Here is an 8735-nt window from a genome sequence, read left to right as displayed (position 1 = left end):
AGGTTACCCAGGTAGGGGGTCCCGAACTGTGCGTCTAGGATCGATGGCAACAGGAGACGGGGGACATGATGTTTACCCAGGTTCGAGCCCTCTCTATGGAGGTAATACCCTACTTCCTGCTTGATTGATCTTGATGAATATGAGTATTACAAGAGTTGATCTACCACGAGATCGTAATGGCTAAACCCTAGAAGTCTAGCCTGTATGACTATGGTAATGTGTATCTGTCCATCCGGACTACGCTCTCCGGTTTATATAGACACCGGAGAGATCTAGGGTTACATGGGGTTGGTTACATAAGAAGGAATCTTCATAGTTGGCCGCCTAGCTTGCCTTCCACGCCAAGTAGAGTCCAATCCGGACACGGGTACAGTCTTCGGCCTTCATGTCTTCATAGCCCATCAGTCCGGCCCAATGGACAACAGGACGGACGCCCGAGGACCCCTTAGTCCAGGACTCCCTCAGTAGCCCCTGAACCTGGCTTCAATGACGAGGAGTCCGGCGCGCAGATTGTCTTCGGCATTGCAAGGCGGGTTCCCTTTTTTCCAAACTCCAAGATAGTCTTCGGATGCGATGATTGTATCCGGACCTGTTACACACACCATACACAATCGCAGAGAGAATATATATTTTTACACGAGTTCCATCCGCTGACAACTTTTTTGCAGCACGACATTACGTCCGACCGGTCATAATTCCAAACCGCTTTTATGTTCGACGCCCCATGTCCCGAGACGCAGTTGCCATTGGCACGTCTTGTCAAAGCAGAGATCGTGTCCCCTTATCGCGGGATTCTCATCAATGCGGGCATGGGTAACCCAACCGTGTCGTTTATACAGCCCTTGGGAATAGGCGAATCTTAAGGCGAGTGAGGAGGCGTTTAATATTTGCTGCCTTTATAAGGGATAAGGATTCCCTCTTCCTCTTCTCAGGCTCTCTCTCTGCCTCCGCCTTTCCAATCTCGAGCTCCAGCGCCCAAGTTCTCATCTCCTTTCCACTCAAGCAACCATGTCCGGATCCGGTGGTCAGGGCAAGTGGATGGTCTCCTCCGTCAAGGAGGAGGAAATTACTGAGCTTCGGGCGGCCGGATATTTATCGAAGGAGATCGCCCACCGTCTGCCGACCGAGGGACAAGTCGGCCCCACGCCGAAGCCCACCGAGAGGGTAGTATTCATCCCCCATTTCTTCCGCGGGCTAAGGTTTCCACTCCACCCTTTTGTCCGCGGGCTGATGTATTATTATGGGATAGATTTTCATGATTTGTCACCGAACTCCTTCCTCAACATCTCGGCATTTATCGTCGTGTGCGAGGCCTTCCTCTGCATCCAACCCCACTTCGGGCTGTGGCTCAAAGTCTTCAACGTGAAGCCGAAGGTGGTGGATGGCCAGCACGTGGAGTGCGGAGGAGCCATGGTGAGTAAGCTGTCCAACGTCTCCTGGCCCAAGGGCACTTTTGTGGACACAGTAAAGGAGTGGCAGAAGCAATGGTTCTATATCACTGAACCTCGCGGCACCACCTGGGCCGCAGCTGCCGAATTCCGCTCCGGCGCTCCCATGCGACTCACCTCCTGGGTCGAGAAGAGTCCGGACTGGTGTTCACCTGACGAGCTGATAGCACTGCAGACGCGCGTTCAAAGCATGGTGACCAAGAATGTCAAGCTCGTCGATGTAATATAGGTGATGCTAGTTCGCCGGATTCTTCCGTGCCAGCGCCGAAGCCGCCCTCTATGGGAGTTCAATTCGAAGAAGCACCAGACATTGATAAGGCTCTTCGAGACTACTGACGAAGGTGCCTGGAAGTTGCTCTTTAAGGGCAACGAGAAGCCACCGGCCACGGACTCAGACTGTGGTCACGATTGTAAACACCCCGCCAGCGAGGTATGTTATTTCTATCGTATACCCAACTTAATTGTTTCGAGGATGATGTCTGAGCTTTTATTATTGCTCTTTCAGGACTGGATGGAGAGGGCGAAGCGGATCCAGTGTCCGGCTCCGCTGCCTGAAGAACCAGTCATCCCGCGTCTAGCGAAGATGCTGGTGTCGGCGCCGTATAAGGCGCTGGAGAAGAAGGCCAAGAAGAAGGCAAAGGGGGCCAAGAGTGGCCCCCGTCGCAAGGGCACTTCGGACGCGACGTCCAAAGACGACGAAGCTCATTCCTCTGTCCCTGAGGACAATGACGAGGAAGAGGAGGAGGAGGAAGAAAACAACCCTCCCCCTGAGGAGAGGAAGAAGAAGAGGGCGGCTTCGGCGCATCTGGAGGCGGAAACGCTCAAGGAGGGGAAGGGCATCCTAGCGGTCAACACCGCGTGGGACGTTGACAGCAGTCCGGAACGACGCCCCCGCACTAAGCCCCAGGCCGCATCGTAAGTGACATGGCTCGCTCGTGCGCACATCCGGCCCTTTCTCTCCATTATCTTGACTTAGTTAACTGTACTATTGCAGTTCGGCCCGTGACCTTATCCAGCGATCCTCATCTGGAGGTTCGTTGGCTCCGTTGGAGATGGCGAGCATGTCGCCAGTGCCTGCTTACTCCCTCGGGGCCAGGGATGACACCGAAGTGTTGTCCCGGAGGACCGCTCCGAAGGGAGGAGCCCAGGATGCTGTCCGGGAGGCGCCACAAGGCGAGACCTCCACTGCCGGACACATGCGGGAGCCGATCCCAATGGAGACTGGAGAAGAGGGCCGCATCCAGTTTGGCCCTCAGCCGAATACGATTTCGGAGACCCATATGGCTCCGGAGTCGGGCGATCAGCCCCCTTTGAAGGTGGGGGGTGCACCGCTTCCGCCGGTGGTCCCTGTCCATCCGGGGACACCGGATAACTTGATGGAGGCGGTGCGAGGCACCTCCGTTATGGACGAGCACCGTGTCCTTATGGGCGCGGTGATCGAGAAGGTTCAGTCCGCCAAGAGTGGACTGAACGGAGCCTGCAGCAACCTATTGACAGGTTTCGAGGTAAGTGACATAGAAAGAGAAAAACCCCATGTAGTCAGTAGCCCCTGAGACACTGTCCGGTGCTCGGCGAGAAGAACCGGATAGAGGATCAATCTTTTATTGTAGGAGACTAACGTGATATGTATGCATAAGCAGGCGTCGTTGTTGGCCGCAACCTCGCATGCTGCCAAAGTCTCTGAACTGAGGCAGAGGTTGGAGCGGACCGAGAGCGAGCTCGGCGAGGTTAGTGTTCGGCTCCAGGAGAAGCAAGGTGAGTAACGACTTGCTGTGTATTCGGAAAGCATAGGCGCTGTCTATTGACTGTAGTGTCGTAATATGTGCAGGAGCCGCGACCGAGGTCGAGGCCCTGAGGAAGGACATGGGCGAGGCCGAGGAGAAGGCTGTCCAGCAGCAAGCCGCCCGTAAGAAGCTCGAGGCCCGGGTCAAAGAAATCCAGCAAGAGCTCCAAGATGCGGTGAAAAAATGTGAGACCTTGGAGCATGATGCGTCGGCTCGAGGGGCCGAACTCACCAAGGCTCGTCAGAGCGCGGAGACCGCACGGAATGAGGCCCAGGCCGCCCTCCTGGAGATCCAGGAGGCCAAGAAGATCACGGCGGGTAAGGCTTTTAAGATGCAAAGCAAGTAAGCGGAGAAGCAGTACCTTTTACCAACCCGGGTTCAGAGTTTCCAAGGGGCTTTTGCTGATTTACCATGCAGTGTATCGGACGCCGTGGTGTTCTATCGAGCCGAAGGAGGGGGTTCTACGGAGAAGCTATTCTGGTCGCAATATGCAGTGTCAGAACCTCCCGTGTCCTTCACCGATCAGCTGAAACAGCTGGTGGAGCTGCATAGGGTGGCCGATTTAGCCATGAAGGATTTGATAATCCGGCTATGGCCAGCCGAAGCTATGCCTAGCATCTACTTCAGACTTGTGAGGCGGATGGTGAACACCTATCCTCGACAGGACGTCGTCAAGCGCTCTGCATGTATTGAAGGTGCCCGTATGGCCTTCGCTCATTGCAAGATGTGGTGGGCGAAGATGAACGCCGTTGAAGTTGCCAGCGGGCCGCCGGAGGGCAAGGAGCACCGCACACCCGAGCGATATTTTGCGGATGTCATAGAAGGGTCTCGACTTGCAGCAGCTCAATGTTCGTAGGACATTGTATTTGAATAAATGCATTCGTGGTGCCCTTGCCTTGTATTATGAAAACAAAGCCTTTTCTTTAATGTAGTTTTGTTATGCTTTAATTGTTTCCTCCTGTGCGGCCGTGTTGTTTGTAATCTGAGGGTTGGTGTAACACCCCGGATGTAACTTTCCATATTTGTAACTCCGACTCTTGCCATTTTTGGCTATGTGTTATGATATTCTCCTCGTGGTCGGGTTTTGTCTTTCGTTTTGCATTTTGTTCATGTCATGCATTTCATATCATGTCATCATGTGCATTGCATTTGCATACGTGTTCGTCTCATGCATCCGAGCATTTTCCCCGTTGTCCGTTTTGCAATCCAGCGCTCCCATCTCCTCTGGCGTACCCCTATTGTTTTCTTTCGTGAGCGGGTGTCTAACGTTCTCAGAATGGACCGAGGCTTTTCAAGTGGCCTTGGTATACCACCGGTAGACCACCGGTCAAGTTTCGTTCCATTTGGAGGTTGTTTGGTACTCCAACGGTTAACCGGACATCCGCAAAGTCCATTTGTGTGTTCCAGCAAAAAAAACCCTAAAAACCAGCCAAAACCCACCAAACTCTCTTCCATGTTGTAGGTCGTTCGATCACGATCGTGTGGGCGAAAACCGCACCTCATTTGGACTCTCCTAGCTCCCTCTACCTATAAATAGGTGCTCCCCTCCGAAAATCCCGCAGATCAAACCCTAGACCCGCTCCCTCTCCGCCGCCGGACACGTCCGGGCGGAGCCGGACGCGTCCACCACCGCCCAGCGACCAATCCGGAGCCGACACGTCAGCGCCTCCGGCCTCCCACCGCCGCCGGCCCGGCGAGCCCGAGGAGGGCCCGCCCGAGCCCAGTCGCCGCCACCGCGCCCTTCGCCTCCTCCCGCGCCGAGCCGCCCGCCGACTGGCGCCGCCGCGCCGCCTGGCCGCACCACCGCATCACCGACCGCCGCGCGCCGCCACGCCTCCCCGCGCCGGCGCCGGCCACCGCCGCCGCGGCGTCCGCCGCCTCGGGTCACCCCCTCGCCGGCCACCCCGACCGCCGGCGCCCCTCTCCCTCCAGCTCCGGCGAGCAGTCCCGCAGCAGCCGCCGGCCCCGCCTCGACCTCGGTTCCCGTGCCCCGATCTGGTCAAACGAGGTTGACCCGAGACCCCCCGAATTTTTCCTAAGTTATTTTCTGTCACAACATGTGCACCTGTTCATCATGGCATAACTCACTGTGCGTTGCTCCGTTTCGCACGTGTAATATATCGAATTGTTCGTCTCATGATGCTCCTCATTTTGTTCAATTGCACCATGTTCATTAGAGGACATCTTGATGCCCAAATCTCCATTGCAAGAGTGCTAGTTGCTGTTATCTGCTAGTTCTTAGCAGAACTTGGAGATTTGTTATTTTTGTATCATTTAATCTGTGCATCTTATGGGCATGAGCTCTACATGTGTTCTGTTGTATGCCATGCCATCTTTCCAGTCGTGTATACCATGTATTTTTGTGATCTCTATGGTGACTAGCACAAGTCTTTGTTTGCTGTTATTTTGTTGCCATGTAAACTTGATGCTACAGAGAGATCCATGCATATTTTGGAGATATTCAGTAAGGATGTTTTGTAGATATTTTTGTAATGGATCCATTCTTGCACTTGTTGGCAATTACGGAGTGCCATAGCATGACTCAATCTTGCTCTACTTTTGCTATAAAATATTTTTGGCAGATTGTTTACGTGTTATTCAATTTTGCCAAGCTTGTTGTAGTTGTTTCATGCATGCTATGCTTTTGTTCTTGCCGTAGATAGCTTTATAAACATGCCATCTTGCTGTAGGTATTATAGTTTTGTCATGCATTGCCTTTTGGTGAGTGCATCAAGCTCACCAAGATGCCCTCATATTATTGTTTCTGCCTGTTAACGAAACTTGCTATGTTTACATGCTTGCCATCATATCTTCTGGTCCTTTTTGGCTTATGGTCAGTAAGGGAATTTTGTCATATGCATATAGTAGAATACTTCCATGCCTTATTTTGCCATGTTAACTTCCTGTAGCATGTTGATTTCGTGCTCTGAACATTGCTACCTGATGCTGTTTTCTGTCATGTCCAGTAATTTCACCAAGTCTGTGAACCTGATTTCTTTTGCACTTTTGCCATGCTTGTTTGAGTTTGTTATGTTGTGATCTAGCCGTAGCTCAGTGTTCATATTTTGTCAAGCATCTCCTGTAGATTACTTCCATATGCTTTGTTGCTACGTTGGAGTGCCGTAGCATTGTTACTTGTTGCATTTTAAGTGCTATCATGCTGTTAATCGCAGATTTGTGTCATTCTTGTTTTGCTTGCCATTTGCAAACCGTGCATCCGTTTCCGGTGATCTTTATATCGATTTCGACCAAAATCATCTCATCTTTCTAGTGGCATGCTTGGTTTGCCAAGTTACTGCCTTGTTCATCATTTTCCTTCCGGAGCACGCATATGCATCGCATATCATATCTCGCATATCATACATGTTTTGCATCATGTTGCTCGTGCATTTCTCGTGATTGATTGTGGTTCCTTTGCTTGTGTTCTTGTCTTGGGTAGAGCCGGGAGATGAGTTCGTGAATGAGGAACCTGTTGAGTACATTTACGAGGATCAAGCTTTCGACAACTCTGAGAACCTTGCAGGCAAGATGACCACCCCTCGAAATCACTTCTATCTTTGCTTTGCTAGTTGTTCGCTCTATTGCCATGCCGCGCTACCTATCACTTGCTATATCATGCCTCCCATATTGCCATGTCAGCCTCTAACCATCCTTTCCTAGCAAACCGTTGTTTGGCTAAGTTACCGCTTTTGCTCAGCCTTCTTATAGCGTTGCTAGCTGCAGGTGAAGTTGAAGTTTGTTCCTTGTCGGAACATGGATATGTTGGGATATCACAATATCTCTTATTTAATTAATGCATCTATATATTTGGTAAAGGGTGGAAGGCTCGGCTTTATGCCTGGTGTTTTGTTCCACTCTTGCCGCCCTAGTTTCTGTCTTACCGGTATTATGTTCCTTGAGTTTGCGTTCCTTACGCGGTTGGGTGATTTATGGGACCCCCTTGAAAGTTCGCCTTGAATAAAACTCCTCCAGCAAGGCCCAACCTTGGTTTTACCATTTGCCGCCTAAGCCTTTTCCCCCGGGTTTTCGCGAGCCCGAGGGTCATCTTTATTTTAAACCCCCGGACCAGTGCTCCTTCGAGTGCTGGCCCAAACTGGGCGATGTCCGGCGCCCCCTGGGCAACCAGGGTCTATGCCAACCCGACGTCTTGCCCATCCGGTGTGCCTTGAGAACGAGATATGTGCAGCTCCTATCGGAATTTGTCGGCACATTCGGGTGGCTTTGCTGGTCTTGTTTTACCATTGTCGAGATGTCTTGTAGACCGGGATTCCGAGACTGATCGGGTCTTTCCGGGAGAAGGTTTATCCTTCGTTGACCATGAGAGCTTATGATGGGCTAAGTTGGGACACCCCTGCAGGGTATTATCTTTCGAAAGCCGTGCCCGCGGTTATGAGGCAAATGGGAATTTTTTAATGTCTGGTTGTAGAGAACTTGTCACTTGACCCAATTAAAATACATCAACCGTGTGTGTAGCCGTGATGGTCTCTTCTCGGCGGAGTCCGGGAAGTGAACACGGTTTGAGTTATGAATGACGTAAGTAGGAGTTCAGGATCACTTCTTGGTCATTGCTAGTTGACGACCGTTCCGTTGCTTCTCTTCTCGCTCTCACTTGCGTATGTTAGCCACCATATATGCTTTTTGCCTGCTGCAGCTCCACCTCATTACACCATCCTTTTCCTAAAAGCTTAAATAGTCTTGATCTCGCGGGTGTGAGATTGCTGAGTCCTCGTGACTCACAGATTCTACCAAAACAGTTGCAGGTGCCGACGATGCCAGTGCAGATGATGGGATCGATCTCAAGTGGGAGTTCGATGAGGAACGTGGTCGTTACTATGTGTCTTTTCCTGATGATCAGTAGTGGAGCCCAGTTGGGACGATCGGGGATCTAGCATTTGGGGTTATCTTATTTTCATTTGGATCTTGACCGTAGTCGGTCTATGTGTGTATTTTGGATAATGTATGGATTATATTTATGTATTGTGTGAAGTGGCGATTGCAAGCCAACTCTTTATCCCATTCTTCTTCATTACATGGGATTGTGTGAAGATGACCCTTCTTGCGACAAAACCACTATGCGGTTATGCCTCTAAGTCGTGCCTCGACACGTGGGAGATATTGCCGCATCGTGGGCGTTACAGTTGGCCAGTTGTCGGCTTCTGCCCTCGCGTAGATAGTACGGAGGTGTTCGGATGGAATCTAAACAATCTTGATCCAATTATATGGTCCTTTGAAGGAGTTGTTTAGCGCAATGAACAAGGCAATCAGACTATACGGCTTAAACGCCCTCACTTAGCCATAGGAGTTTTATAATAAAGCAAGTGCGCAACCCCTGGTCCAAGCTAGGGTGCTGTCAGCATCTGATCGGGAAGTGCCGATCTTTCGCATAATGCGAAAAAATCTCCAACGATTTTGTAACCCTCGAACAGCTGACCGGCTCTCGCCGTATCATGACAGTCAGTTTTCGGCTTTCTCTACTGAGGTGCTCATCCGGTCAAGGCCAGGG

This window comes from Aegilops tauschii, chromosome 4 (assembly GCF_002575655.3).
Source record: "Aegilops tauschii subsp. strangulata cultivar AL8/78 chromosome 4, Aet v6.0, whole genome shotgun sequence".
Lineage (NCBI taxonomy): Eukaryota > Viridiplantae > Streptophyta > Magnoliopsida > Poales > Poaceae > Aegilops > Aegilops tauschii.
The sequence above is the reverse complement of the archived record's forward strand: the minus strand, read 5'-3'. Positions refer to the sequence as shown.